We start from the raw sequence: 15,259 nt of genomic DNA, 5'->3' as shown, positions 1-15,259 counted from the left end.
CATAACATTAGTAACAAAGAAACAGAATTTCCGGAGGTTGAGGCCCAGAAATCAGGATTTTAAAAAGATTCCCAGGTGATTCTAATGTGCAGCCAATGTTGAGAACCACTGAACTAGAGGTAAAAGCCAATTAAGATTCTGTAGCGAGGTGCCCAAGATTTCGAAAGTTGTTGTCAGACTTTTGAGGCCCTATCAACTAGTTTCTTGGCCCCATCCTTTACTATGCCAGACTGATTGGTATAAAAACAGCATTCTTCCTCTAAGAATAGGCGTAACTCCCTTTTCTCAGCTGTGAGGAAGGAGGTCAAGTCCTCTCCGATTTTGGAGGTAACTGCTGCCAGTAAATCTGTCTGGTCCTGTACTGTGACAATACTTTGGGCAATTTCCTCTAAACTGAAAGGTCTTTGGATAGGCTCTGATAGTAGGAAAGGAAGGTTGCCAGGCCTGTCCATGGAGGGCATCGGCATGGTCCTGAGCTGCTTTCATTAAGTTTGTCATAGTTGACTGCCTAATGGGCAGTCTTTTTGAACCTGGCAATGAGACAGGTGATCATATGAGCTAGTGCCCTGGAGAATTGACCTGATAGTCCCATCTCGGGTCAGATCAAGGGACTGCATCAGAGCCAACCAGGTTGGCCACTGTGTAGCTCAAGCATGTCAAACTCTCGGCCCACGGGCCGAATGCGGCCCACAACGAATATTTTTATGGCCCAGCCAATATAACAGTATGTAAGAAACATTTTAATAAAAATTTCGTAAATTAATTTTTACAGTATCCTGTTATACATAATTATTAATAATGAACTACAACGTTCGCTAATGACTGATTACTATAATCGTGTTGCATTAATTTCCCTTACGCACCTTACGTGCAGGCACACCATTTCTCTCGACTAATACTACCAGCGAATATTTTAGCAGCTGATTGCCACATCATTAATCTTGGACTGACTTGTTTGGTGTGTGCAACAGGAAATATTTCAGTTTCGGAGAACAAGAAAAATAGGCTTATTTGCATTATGCTTATTAATTTGTGCAGTTATTCAGTGTCTGGTAAGTTAATGTTCAAGGAAAAATATTAATTTTTATTAAAATATTCTATTACGCATTTATTTCAGCCCTTTGTATTCAGCATGTCTCTATCAAAATAAACCCACATTTCTATGAAAATGGAAGCTTTTGGTTTTTTTTTTTTGCGGCCCACATAAACTTAAACCTTGTTTATTTGGCCAGTGTTAGCCTTTGAGTTTGACATGCCTGATGTAGCTAGTAATCAGCCGTGGGCAAACTACGGCCCGCGGGCCGGATCCGGCCCGTTTGAAATGAATAAAACTAAAAAAAAAAAAAAAAAGACCGTACCCTTTTATGTAATGATGTTTACTTTGAATTTATATTAGTTCACACAAACACTCCATCCATGCTTTTGTTCCAGCCCTTCGGTCCAGTTTAAGAACCCATTGTGGCCCTCGAGTCAAAAAGTTGGCCCACCCCTGAGCTAGTTGATGAGAGGGGTAGACAGAGCGAGCAGTCCTATGCGAGACTTGGTGGTGTTGAGGAGGTGATGTGTTAAGTTGAGGGTTTGAGAGAGATAGTAAGGACTTAGGAGATTTTTAAGAGATATGTGGTAGACCTGCATACACAATAAGAGGAGGAGAAGGCTTGCACATTCTTGCACTCCATTATGCCCTGTTTGAAGTTCTTAGGCCTTTCTGGAATGCTAGGTACATTCTTGTGCTCCATTATGCCCCTCCTGGCGATTTTTCTGTTATTCTCATAGGTTTCATGATTAACGGCCTTTGGTTTCTAGTAAACCGTCTCACCCAGTTTCCAGTGGTCCACCTACACCTGGCCCCCACCTGCACCTGGTTTGACCGGTTACTCTGACTGACCTTTATAAGAGGCATAAATATCCTGCTCCCCCTACTCTGCCCCACTGATGCCATTTTGGTCTCAGCCCTTCTGCTAGCAGATGTAATAATAAATGTATAATTCTTTACCCCTTTTGGCCTTGTGTGTTCCTCTTTCACTGGTTCAGGAGGGCTCATTAGGGAGGAAGGCCTAATTGAGGCCAGCAATCATGTCACTGGAGTAGGATTCGGAGGTAAGCCCAGGTTGAGCTGCCGCTGTCTACTGCTTTCCGAGTAGCAAACTCGGGGTGACCGAAGCTGGGGCGATGGCTCATCCTCCCCATGGAACCCTCCTGGGTTTCAGCACCAAATGTTAGGGTCACAGAAAGAGGAGCAAGAACCCCAAGTGGGGCATAATGGAGCACAAGAATGTGCCTAACAGTAACCACAAAGGATTGTCTGAAATTAAAGCTTTTTAACTAAAAGCAATATATGACGGGTAGTCATGTCCTAGGCTAGATTCTTCCCTGACAAAGGACAATCTTTACCTTAACTAAGCCTGTCTGTTGTCTTTTGCATCTTTGATAACATACCATTGGAATGTCAGGGTAATTTGTAACTTACCTTTTTCCAGACCCCTCAGGGCACAACCAATGCACCAGTTCGCCAGGGCGAGACCACAAATTCCCCCATTGTTATTGTTATCCTGTTAATTTTTGACTGTTGACTGTCCTGTACCCACCTATGTAAAAGAAGTAGGTGTCTACCATTTTACTTTTTATCCAATCTCAGAGGTTTCCCCACTTTGCTTTCTCCTACCTCCCTAACCGCCCTAATCTATCACCAGTGGATTTCATGTAACCCACTTATGTCTCCCCTTTGATTGTAATGTATAAAATAAGGTGAAAACTGCCATTCTCTGGAGCATTATCTCAATACTCCAGTATATTGAGATTCTGCTTACCAGCAATTGTTGACAGTTTGGCTCAAATAAACTCAACAAAAATTCTTTACAGGTTTGAATATTTTCTTACATTAACACAGTTGTCAGTTACATTGTCATACATTTTAGATAACTTTTGTGTCAGTGATTTTTTTATAATATGAAATATTTATATCTTTTAATAGAGGCTATCTTTATAATTATACTAAAGGCCCGGTGCACAAAATTTGTGCATGGGGAGGAGGGGGTCTCTCAGCTCGACCTGCACCCTCTCCAATCCGGGAGCCATCAGGGGATGTCCAACTGGTAGTTGGACATCCCTCTCGCAATCCAGGACCTCTGGCTCATAACAGCTCATCTGCCTGCCTGCCCTAACCACTCTGCCTGCCTGCCTGATCCCCCTAACTGCCCTCCCCTGCCGGCCTGGTTGCCCCTATTAACTTTTTTTTTAATCTAATCCCCTTCATACACAATTGTATTTGACTTCCTTATTGGCTTCTCCCTCTCTCCTTTAGGTAACACTTTTTCCTACTGACTCATCATTTACAAACTTTTCTTTCCTCCTTATTTCCTACTTCTCTTCCATCATGCTTCTTCCCATCTTTCTCCTACCCTCCCCCCCCGACATTCCTTCTTTCCTTTATCTTTACCCCTCTCCTCCATCCCCTTTTCCTTCCTTCCCACCTTAATGTTTTCCTTCACTTCCTCCTTCAGACCTGTTTGCTCCCTTCCCCATTTCTTCCTTCTTCCCATTCTCCTTATAAGCTCTATTAGCTCCCCTTTAAAATTTTTCTTCCCTCTCTTTTTCTCTCTCGTCCTACCTTTGCCATACATTCTTCTCTACTTACTTCCACTGTTTTAATATCTATCTATCTACCTGCCTAATTATTCACTATCATTTATCTTTTTTCTTTTCTGACTCCTACTTTTAAAATCTGTCCCCAGTACACAACTATACTTGATTTTCATTATAGCTCCTACAGTTCACTCATACATCCTCTTTCCTTCTTTAACTCTGCTCTCTACTGACTCCTTTATAAAGTTCTTCCCTCCCTCCTTTCCTTCTTAAAGCTTCCATTTGGGGGGGAGGGGCATTAACCCCCAGCCCAGGGCTCAGCCCCCACCAGGTGTTCGCCGCCCTCCCCTTCCCCGGCCTCCCTGCAGCCGTCCTGCTCCCATTCCCTGCCCGGGACGCCCAGCCCAGTGAGGGTGGCCGAGGCCTGTGCGGCCCGGGTGCTGCTGCTGCTGTGAAGCGGGAGCGCCTTCACCCAGAAGGCCTTGGACTGTCCACCACTCTGTCCTGGACCTGTGGGCGCCTCCCCGCCAATGGCCCATGCCAGGGGCCACCACCCTCCTCCTGTGTCTGGGTGGGGCTCCTGCCCTACCCCTCGCTGGGTGCACCTGCTTCCCTCTCCCCCTAACCCCCCCTGCGGTCACCACCCCCTCCTGTGTGCAGCCCTGCATTTCCTTCCCTTTTCCATTCCTGCGTCTTTTTCTTGTTCCCTTTCTGTATTTCTGTTTCTCCTCTTGGCCTGTCTGCATGCAGGCCTGCCTTCCTCTCCCTCTCCTTTCTTATCCCCTCCTATTGTATCCTATCCTACCCTGGGCTTTGTAGCTGCCTGAGCAAAGGGCGGGGACGCAGCCTGCTGATCCGGTCGTGACGTGACGCTGTAACGGATAATCTGCATATTTCTCTATTATTAGTATAGATTTAATATACTAAATACCCTATTACTTTATGACAGGGGTCAGCAAACATTTTCTGTAGCAGGTCATTCTAGGCTCTGCAGTCCATAAGGTCTGTTTGGCAGCTACTTGATTGTGGTATTTTAAACAAATTGGCTTGGCTATATTTAGATAACCTTGATCTACAAAAACTAGTGGTGATTTAGCTAACAGTCCATATTTGTCAAGCCCTGCTTTGGACAGTATCTATTTACTGCTTATTCTGATGATGATTAAATTAACATATTCTTTCTCTCAGAATGTTTTCCTCCACTACTGAATATTAATTGGTGGTATTATTTTTCTTAAGGTTGCCTTTGTATTAATAAATCTAAGAATAGACAGATGTATATGTTTATCTGCTTTAGTTATAGCTGGAGTCAAAGTGCAGATTTTGACTCTAGCTATAAAAGTATGAAGTAGCACACTTCCATTTTCTTTATTTTCCCTCTCTCAATGTTTGTTAGTTATTCCATTTCTACCTTATGAATGTTTATAGCTTTTACATTCTGTTTTATCACCCTAGTCTTTGGCAGCTAGGTGACTTATTTAAGGTCATGTAGCTCTTAAGCGGTGAAGCTAGGATGTGAACTTAGATAACCTTTGTTGTTAGCAACTACATCATATGCCATTTTTACTGAAGCTTGGATAACGTTCACACTAAACCTCATAAAGACGATAGAGGGTGGGGTTGGAGGAGCAAAATCATTTATAAATGTGGATGTGAAAATGTCAAATAATACTGTATTCTCTATATTTTTCAAAGTTGCCCAGTAAGATCAGTAAAAAAATTTTTTCATCCCAATAAAAACACAAGGGTATTAGCCAGGAAGCAGTAGCTGTACACTAGAAGTCTACTAGGACAGCATGTGTCCCCTGCAAAATGTATACACACTTGAACAGCTGATAGCTCAGATTTGAAAATGAAATATATTTTAATAAATACTACCTTTATAATTATTAAAGTTGTGTCTGTACACTTTGGGAGGACACGCTACATGTGAATCTATAAAAAATAAACAAGTACCTTAAGAGACAGAGAGGTAAAGGCCCTATGTGTTTAAAGGAAGTACTTTATCCCTGGGGATATGAGAGATATAAGGAAAGCAGTCAGTTGTCTGGCTGGGCCATAGGTGAGAATATACAATGGTAGGATATGAAACCATGAAATGGGAATTGGGGCCTGATAAAGGAAGCCTTGAATGTCAGGCTTCTTAAAATCTACAAGAAATTGAGAAACCAGATTTAAAATACAAAAATCTGAGGAAAAAGTAAGCTATACTTGTGTAAAGTGTCCTTAGCTTGGATATCCAGTAACTAACCTCTTTGAAAATGTTCTAGGTCAAAGTGTTCCCATGATATTTCAAATCAACAGACCATTTGTGTAAGATTATAATTACATTCGACAATAATGGGAGAAAAATACACATGCACATGACAAAAACAGCTCCAAAAACAACACTTTGGCTTTTCTTATGAAAGAGCACAGCACCTTGAATGTCTTTCATAAAGTTCCAGAACTATCTCAGATTACTAAAGGGGGGAAAAAAGGTCAATTATCAAGTTTCACATTAAATGTTATTTAATTTAATAAAGTACATTAATGAAAGAAACAAATAGTTCAGTTCAAATGAAAAAGCATTATGAAATAGTCTCAGTTCTTTTAAAAAAATCACTTTTGATCATCAATAATGGATCTAGCAGTGATCATTAATGGCTGCTAAAATAAGTAGGTGAAAATTTGACGGGGGATTTTGTAGTGAGCGAATCAGACTGACAACAGTGAACACTGTTCATTCTTAACACCACCAAGAGACAGCTAGAGATATACTGGGCATATGAAGCAGTTAAGAAGGACATACCACCACTTATCAAGTCTTCTTGCTCCTCCAAATCAAACCTAGCTTATATCTGGTCAAGTCTCTAGATCTGATTTTTTATAGGAAATATAAGGAACAGAAGAATGTATTGAATAACACTACCAGGATAAAATCTGCAAATCCAGAAAGTGAAAAATTCTATAAGACAAATGGTATTCTATAAAAATACCTATTTTTTCATACATATTAATAGCAAGACAAAAAATGATAAAAGGGAAATATATATTATTTTCAAAGACTTAAAACACATTAACAACCAAATTCAGTGTGTGGTTCTTGTTTGATCCTGATTCAAAAAACCAACTTTAAAAAAAGGAAAAAGGTTATAAGACAATTGGTGAAATTTGAATACAAACTAGATATAAGAAACAGTTACATTAGTAGTTAGTTAGCTCAATGAAATGAGTATTATTTCTCCTCTCCTCTCCTCTCCTCTCCTCTGCGCCTTTAAGCAGGTTTTCGCGGGGCCAGCGCTGTCAGTATATGGGAGCGGCGGCAGCAGGAGTGGGCACTGGGCCCCTAGTATGATTATAATTCCAGTGCCCAAGTGCAAAGGAAAAAAATCCAAACCTTACAAATTACAGTATGGCCAAGGTTGAAGAAGATGGATAATAATAACCCCTGGCACATGTATAAAGAATTTAATTCAAACTAAAATGAAGGCTGTACAACATTAAAAGACAGGCAGGTCTGGGGAAGGTTAGGTTTTGTTTTGTTTTGTTTTGTTTTGTTTTTGCAGCTTTATAGAGAAAAACAAGTTCAAGCACCTGCCCACCTGGTTTTACCAGAAGCACACACAGAAATACAGCAAGGGAAGGCTCTTTGAAATTCATCTTCCTCTCCCCCTCATCTTCCTCTCCCCCTTATCTTCCTCTCCCCCTCATCTTCCTCTCCAAAAAACCTGCTCCTGCTCCAAAAACCTGCTTCTGCTCTCTCGTCCTTGACTGGAATCAAACGTGTGACCCTTCAATCCACAGGCCGACGCTCTATCCACTGAGCCAACCCAATCTGTGCTCTTCTCTCTTTTTTTTTTTTTTTTAGGGCATAAGGCAGAGGGTTTGGAATCCATACCAAAAGGAGGGAAAAACAACTCTACTTGGACACAGAGCAGTCCAGGTAAGACCCCAGAGGCTTGACATAGTGTACAAGTTCGGGAATTATGATGTGTTCCAAGGATGGAAGTATTGGTTTGGGGTGAAGATCCAAAGTATTGTGATAGGGCAAAGTTCACTCTTACACCTTTTTTTTTTCCTGGTAGATTCAGCTGAGACCAGTGTTTAAGGTTAAAGCACTCACATTTGCCTGTTGTTGATCACTGAGAGAGAAAGAATTCTAGAGGGCCCCCGTAGTTAAATTGTGAAATCCTTACATGAGGAGAGAAAAAAGGAGAATATGTCATTTTTTTCCATGTCTCTAATATTCAGAAATATTCCCCTGAGAAAACTGGGGAGAACAGACAGGGAATAAGGTTATGTGTGCCTAGCTGCTGATAAGCCTTCTCAAACTTTGAAAGAATAACAGGATAACTCCCTGTGGACTAAAAGGCATCTCTGGTCAGCCTCGGTCTTGAAGAAAGTCTTGGCTTAATAGTCCTTTCCCAGAGAGCAGGTTGCCTAACTTAGTGAAGAAGTTGCACCATGTGTATGTTTTCCATCCCATTCCTCTGACCTCATCCTCTTAGATTTCTTCTCCGCAAAGCCATTTTAACAGTTGTATCTCAGACTCAGGCTCAAAATCCTCTCGGATGAGCTGTCACACCTGTATCCTACTCTCATCTCACCCTAGCATAACCACGTGTACATGTTTATCTAGATTAAAAGATGGTGATAACATCAAGAGAGAATATTGGGAGAGCTATGGGTATATTGCAGGGGTGGGCAAACTTTTTGACTCGCGGGCCACAATGGGTTCTTAAACTGGACCGGAGGGCCAGAACAAAAGCATGGATGGAGTGTTTGTGTGAACTAATATAAATTCAAAGTAAACATCATTACATAAAAGGGTACGGTCTTTTTTTTTTTTTTTTTTTTAGTTTTATTCATTTCAGGCCCATGGGCCGTAGTTTGCCCACGGCTGGTATATTGACTACTTATTATCTCATCCTAATCTCTATTATTGCAGTTCTTCCAGAACACTAGTATTTTGCTGTGCTTTTCTCTGAAGTTTTCCCTGCCCCTTTACTTCACCATTGACTGCACACACTCTACAGGGACTGTAATGTGTTAAAAGCACAGTGTAACTAATAGAAATAAAGAGTGCAATGCCCCCTCCCTTAAGGTACTCCTTCTAGATGGAGTCTCTCACTGATGGTCAAAGACAAACAACAGGGTAGATGGATGGTAGAGGGTTCAGTGGGAATGGGTAGCAATTGGAGAAACAAAACCTTAAAAGAATGGTTCTTTCTGTTGTTCTTTTCCCTTTTTCTTTTTGTAATGACCCACCTGTTGCAACTCCAGTGTGACTGGTTGAATTAGAAGGAACTGGGATCTTCTCTCACCTGTAAGAATGAGCTTCCCTTCTGAAATGCTAATCTACTAAGACTTATGAAACACTGACGGTGGGGTGGGAGGGAGAAGTCTGTTTAGACCTGCCAGTAGGGGAGGGAAATCATGTTGAAAGGGAGAGGAAGGTGACATTATGTCCTTCTTGTGAAAAAGTCAGCCCTTAGATTCTGAGAATATGGGGTTCTATTAACAGATATAGGGTGGATGAACAGCTTGGAAAGAAAGGTTCTAAGTTGGATTATATATATGTTGATTTTATTAATCTTTTTGATGGACATAAGTAGGTGGATTGTTGGTTCCCAGTAAACTTCTCGTTGAAAATACCCTTAATAACTCACCCCTTTCTCTGGGGAATCCTTTTTCTTTCCCCCACCTTCCCCTCACACCTACACATAAAACAAAAATGCAGTCATGTGATTTGTCTGGAAGCAGCCATTCTCTTACTTGACCCTGTCTTCTTGACTTTTATAATGGAATAAGAAGAGCACTTGACTCATTCTGGACCTCTCATGGTCTCCACAGTGATTGGATCTGGGATTGACACATGACTTAGCCTGAGCCTAGAAATACCTTTCCTTGGATTTTTCAAATTTGAGCTATAGGTTAATGCCATTTTCTTTCTGCTCAGTAAGCTGTGTAAATGTGTACTGAGATCTGCAGGCAACAAAGTTTCTATCCTCATGGAGAAACTAAACCAAAATAATGAAGTGAACACCCAGAGAGAAAATAGCGAGAACATTGATGGTGTTTGATTTCCTGGTTCCATCTACTCTAGGGACAACCCTACCTTTGCCTTTTCTCTGTTTGATTACATGAACCTATAAATTCCTCTTTGGAATAAACAAGTTTAAGTATATTCCTATTACCAGAAATCAAAGAGTCTTAAAATAAAAGTGACGTCATCACAACTACCAGACTGTTTATCTATGAATCTTAGCCCCAGCAGCACCCCAACTATCAATTGTTATAAAAGTTATTTTCCCTAATATACCTCTAGAAAAGAATGGCTTTGTAATAATTGAAAATGGTTGGCTCTAATAGTTGCTGTATGACAATGGTATAATTCACTAGTTTGCAAATAACTGGGTGATAATATTTGTTCCAAATTTTTCAGGCATAAAATTTATACATTAGTTTAGTAAGATATGTGCAATGAAGATCTAACATTTTGCTTTTTTAAAAGGAGCTGCCTCTTATCAGGAGCTTACCATTACATTTGTCCTTAACCCCTATTATGTACAGTTGTGACATGAGCTCTGGTTTGCCTTGGTATGTAAAGAAATTGAGAACTAGCAATATTGTATTTCTAACAGTGACCTTGACATATTCTTAATTATTGTATTGCTGGTTCAACTTTTGGTTTTGTGGCATTTCTCTCTCTCTCTCTCTCTCTCTCTCTCTCTCTCTCTCTCTCTCTCTCTCTCTCATTGGTGCCTATAACCCATAGTGAAGCAGCAAGTTATTAGTAGCAAATTTTAAATACATGCATATATCCTTCCAAGTCATTCCTATCCAATCCTGTTTTTTCCTGCCCACTCTGAGAAGTGCTAATATTTATTTCAAACTTACTTAAATTATACTAGATGTAGAACATAAAATAATTTCAAATATACAAAATGAATGAACCATGAAGAAAATGATTGGTTCACCTTCAGTGTTCTCAACAAATAATGTTTGGGAAATGAGAGATTTTATTTATTTGCATCCTCTCTCTGTTTCTTGATGAGTCTCGCTAATGGTTTATCAATTTTGTTTATCCTTTGAAAGACCCAGCCTTGATTTCATTGATTTTTTATATTGTTTTTTTTTTTTTTTTGTCTCTATGTTATTTATTTCTGCTCTAATCTTTATTATTTCCTTCCTTCTACTCACTCTGGGCTTTTCTTGTTGTTCTCTTTCTAGTTCTTTAAGTTGTAGGGTTAAATAACTTATTGCTGATTTTTCTTGTTTTTTTGAGGTATGCCTGTAGTGCTATGAACTTCCCTCTCAAGACTGCTTTTGCTGTGTCCCAGAGATTTTAAGTTATTGTGTATTCATTTTCATTTGTTTCCAGGAAGTTTTTGATTTCTTTCTTGATCTCATTGGTAACCCATTCATTGTTTAATAACATGCTATTTAGCCTCCATGTGTTTGAATGTTTTTAGGTGTTTTTACTGTAGTTGATTTCTAATTTCATTCCACTGTGATCTGAGAAGATGCTTGATATGATTTTAATCTTCTTGAACTTGTGAAAGACTTGTTTTGTGTCCTAACATGTGGTCTGTCTTCGTGAATGATCTATGTGCTCTTGAGAAGAATGTATATTCTGCTGCTTTGGGGTGAAATGTTCTATAAATGTCAGTTAAATCCATCTGATCCAGTGTGTCCTTTAGAGTCACTGTTTCCTTGTTAAATTTTTGTCTGGAAGATCTATCCAGTAAAGTCCCTTACTATGACTGTATTGTTGGCGATCTCTCCATTAAAGTCCTCTAGAAGTTTTTTATATATTTTGGTGCTCCTATATTGGGTGCATATATGTTTACCAGGGTTATAACCTCTTGTTGGATGGTTCCCTTTAGTATTATGTAGTGACCTTTGTTGTCTCTTGTGATGGCCTTCATTTTGAAGTCTATTTTGTCGGATATTAGTATTGCTACTCCAACTTATTTTTTCTTTTCCATTTGCATGGAAAAATTTTTTCCATATCTTCACACTCATCCTGTGTACATCTTTTGTTCTGAGGTGGGTCTCTTGTAGACAGCATATAGTTGGGTCATGTTTTTGTATCCATTCAACTACCTTCTGCCTTTTGATTGGAGCATTTAATCCATTTACATTTAGGGTTATTATTGATAGGTACTTATTTATTGCCATTTTAATTCTATATGCCTAGGTTTCTCTCTCTGTTTCTTCTTCTCATTACAGCAGTCCCTTTAGCAATTTTTGTAGTTCTGGTTTGGTTGTGATATACTCCTTTAGCCTTTTTTTGTCTGGGAAGCTCTTCATTTGACTGCTTATTTTGAATGATAGCCTTGCTGGATATAGTAATCTTGGTTTCAGATCCTTGCTTTCCATTACCTTGAGTAGTTCATGCCATTCCCTTCTGACCTGTAGAGTTTCTGATGAGAAATGAGGCATCAGCCTTATGGGAACTCCTTTGTAGGTAACAGTTTTCTTTTCTTCTGTTGCCTTTAAGATTCTTTCTTTGTCTTTAATTTTTGGCATTTTAATTATGATGTGTCTGGGTGTGGTCCTGTTCAGGTTCTTCTTGTTTAGGGTTCTCTGTGCCTCGTGAACTTGTGTGACTTTTTCCTTTACCAGGTTAGGGAAGTTTTCTGCCATTATTTCTTCAAACATGTTCTCTATCCCTTTCCCCCTTTCTGCCTCTTCTGGTACATCTGCTATTCTAATATTGTTACGTTTCACGTTATCCCACATCTCCCTTAAACTGTCCTCCTGTTTTTTAATATTTTTTTTTCTTTTTGGTTCTCTGAGTGATTTTTTTCAACCCTGTCTTCTAATTCACTGATTCGATCCTCAGCTTCCCCTAACCCAGTGGTCAGCAAACTGCGGCTCGCGAGCCACATGCGGCTCTTTGGCCCCTTGAGTGTGGCCATAAAGTTTCAATCGCACTGTACGTGCATGCCCGCATGTGGTATTTTGTGGAAGAGCCACACTCAAGGGGCCGCAGTTTGCCGACCACTGCCCTAACCTGTTGTGTATTCCTTCCAATGTGTTCTTTATTTGTGTTATGTCATTCTTTATTTCTAATTGTTCTTTTTTCATAGTTACTATATCTTTTTTCATGCAGTTGAGCATCTTTACCATCATTACTCTGAACTCTATTTCAGATAAATTTCTTATCTCTGCTTCATTTATCTCTTCTTCATTTATCTCTTGTTCTTTCATTTGGGAGTTGTCTTCTCATGTTGGCTGGCTGTTTGAGTTTGTGACTGTGTATTAGGTAGATCCTCTATGTCTCTCAATCTCTAGTGCAGGACTGGGAAAGGAGAGAGTACCTAAAAGCATTCAGGTTATCTGACAAATATAGAAAGGTCTATATTTCCTTCTAAAATAAAACATGGTTTAGAGATGGAAAGATCCATTAAAAGGATCGTTCTACATCTGTTTTACTTATTTACTTAATCATGCAGTTTTTAGGAAGCAAGGCAGGCAGTGAATTGGTGGGTTTCAGGTATTCCTGTTTCCTATCTCTTTAATGCTGCTACTGTCATATATTGTTTTAAGTAATTTTCAAATAATCTCATTTTTTATGAGCTGATAATTAATTAATATGGCATATCCCAGAGTTTTCCATGAAAAAACAACATTTTGACAGCATAGTAAATGCTATTTGAAACAGATATTTATGGAAAAACAAATTTGAGAAACACTAGATAATAATGTTATAAAGTGGTTTCTTTACTACAGGACTGCTTAGAATTATTGAATATGGTAATATGTATTGTGAATATCTGCCACAGATAACATTTTTCTTATTTTATATTGGGTTCTTTTTTTAGTAGATTGTCTTGTGAAATGAGACTCCCTCAATATATGCTTGAGGAAATCAATATTCTCCTAATTCTGTAATAAATATTTTACTTTTTCAAATTAAAAAGAGGTATGATGCAAGAGCTTTGTTTAAGTGTAAGCTACAGATTACTGCAACGCAAGTGATATATTCAACCTGTGGGTTAATAATCCTCTACTAATATCTGTGGCAAGGATTACAAATATTAATAAATGAGTAGCATAAGGCAGTCAAGTTTTCTAACAAAAGGGAATGATCTGCCCTCCCCATTTTGGTTAATGAGCTAATATTGAACAGTGTGAGAAATACTGAACATTGATGGGACAAAGAAAATTATCTTTTGCATTAATAAGGAAAGTGTATTCAGATACTTTACCTTGAGCAGGCTAGGGAAGCAGAAAATTGTTTGTTCAGAGTATCACCAGATATTCTACAACTTAAATCTCCAAACTGCCAACCACAAGCCTACATCTGTTTTACCTGTAAGAGCTCTTTAAAGGTGAATTGTTTTGTGGGTTAATTTTGTGAATTTCCCTCCCCCCAAAAAAATTTGTCCACAGTTTGGGGCAGGTTGTTTTCTCAGGTTATCAGCTTCCAGGCTAATCTGATAAACATTTAAATAAGGATTTCTATGATAGCAATGTTTCTCTTTTTATGGCTAGTTTGTAGCTTGAGTTGAATGTGTCCCCTGAGTGTATGTATGCTTATGCATATTTCTTATAAATCCTAATTAAAACAGAATGTGGTCGTTCTCTCAATGCCTGCTCTGTGTCCTTGAAGTGACTGGTAATGGTGACAAAAGTTAGGATCCATTCATATATGATAGTTTCTTTTTTAAAACATCAACTAGGTTTCTTTTTATCCATCATAGACAAATTTCAAGTCATGTGAGCTTATTAAACAGTTTGTTAATACAAAAGGCAACTAAGCAAAACCACAAACCATATACATGGGCTTTTAGATTTTAACCTAAAATGAAGTTCATATCATTTATTTATATGTAACAACAAATGACCAGTATGGATACTTGAAATCATTTATTCAAGGCATTTTTGCACTCGTAGTATAGCATACAATGAAAGAATGTGAGAGTGTAAAAAAGACTATAAAGCCAGTGTCAGGGCATGTAAATTAAGAGCTCCTCAAAAAAGTTACAGATGTTTTACAAATAGGATTCCTAGAAATTTTGGAAGAAACTAAAATTTCATTGAAAGTATTACAATATCAAATGACATGTAGTTAGTAGCAAGCAGTTATATATTAATTAAATGTTTATATCCTGTGAACTAAGACAACACATTTTTACATTCAAGTTGAAATAATTCAGCACCATTTTAGTTTAAAAGATAAATGAAATGCTTGAAGTGTTTAAAAGTGGCCCAGGACTTTTGGTAGCTGAAAATGAAATATAGCTGTTGTTTGAATGTATTATTTGTGAATATGGATTCTAAATATAAAAAATGTAGAAAAGGGGTAACTTTTTACTTATCAGTTACTATACTGTTAGCGTCAAAAAAGCTATTTTTAAAATAAGACATCTTCTGACCAGAAATTGTATATTTCACACAATTTGCTAAAGGTGATTTCTCAGTGCCATGATCATTTTAATGCATGGCATGTCCTCTGAAATCTGAATATTTGGAATGTTTAAATGTGATTATTCTATGAGGTTTCAAATAAAAAACAGTTATTGTTCATTATTACAAATAATGCCTAGTGATTGAAATTGTGAATAAATTTATTATGTAAAAGTGTAAAGATTTCCTAGAAATAGGCAAGTTATAGATTCATATGTTCTGGTACTGCTGGGAAACTGAGTCCTCACCCCCAAGGTCAAGACATCTTTAG

At 38.6% G+C, this 15,259-nt stretch overlaps 1 long non-coding RNA gene across 1 annotated transcript in view; it reads left to right on the top strand.

Annotated features, from left to right (window-relative positions):
• LOC111823278 overlaps window positions 1-15,259 on the top strand; it is a 39,762-nt gene that overhangs the window by 9,857 nt on the left and 14,646 nt on the right. The window contains exon 2 of the long non-coding RNA XR_002826308.1: window positions 7,436-7,510. This is a non-coding gene — a long non-coding RNA (uncharacterized LOC111823278). The remainder of the gene's footprint in view (window positions 1-7,435; window positions 7,511-15,259) is intronic.

The sequence above is a fragment of the Myotis lucifugus genome, unplaced genomic scaffold, assembly GCF_000147115.1.
Source record: "Myotis lucifugus unplaced genomic scaffold, Myoluc2.0 scaffold_0, whole genome shotgun sequence".
Lineage (NCBI taxonomy): Eukaryota > Metazoa > Chordata > Mammalia > Chiroptera > Vespertilionidae > Myotis > Myotis lucifugus.
The sequence above is the reverse complement of the archived record's forward strand: the minus strand, read 5'-3'. Positions and strand labels throughout refer to the sequence as shown.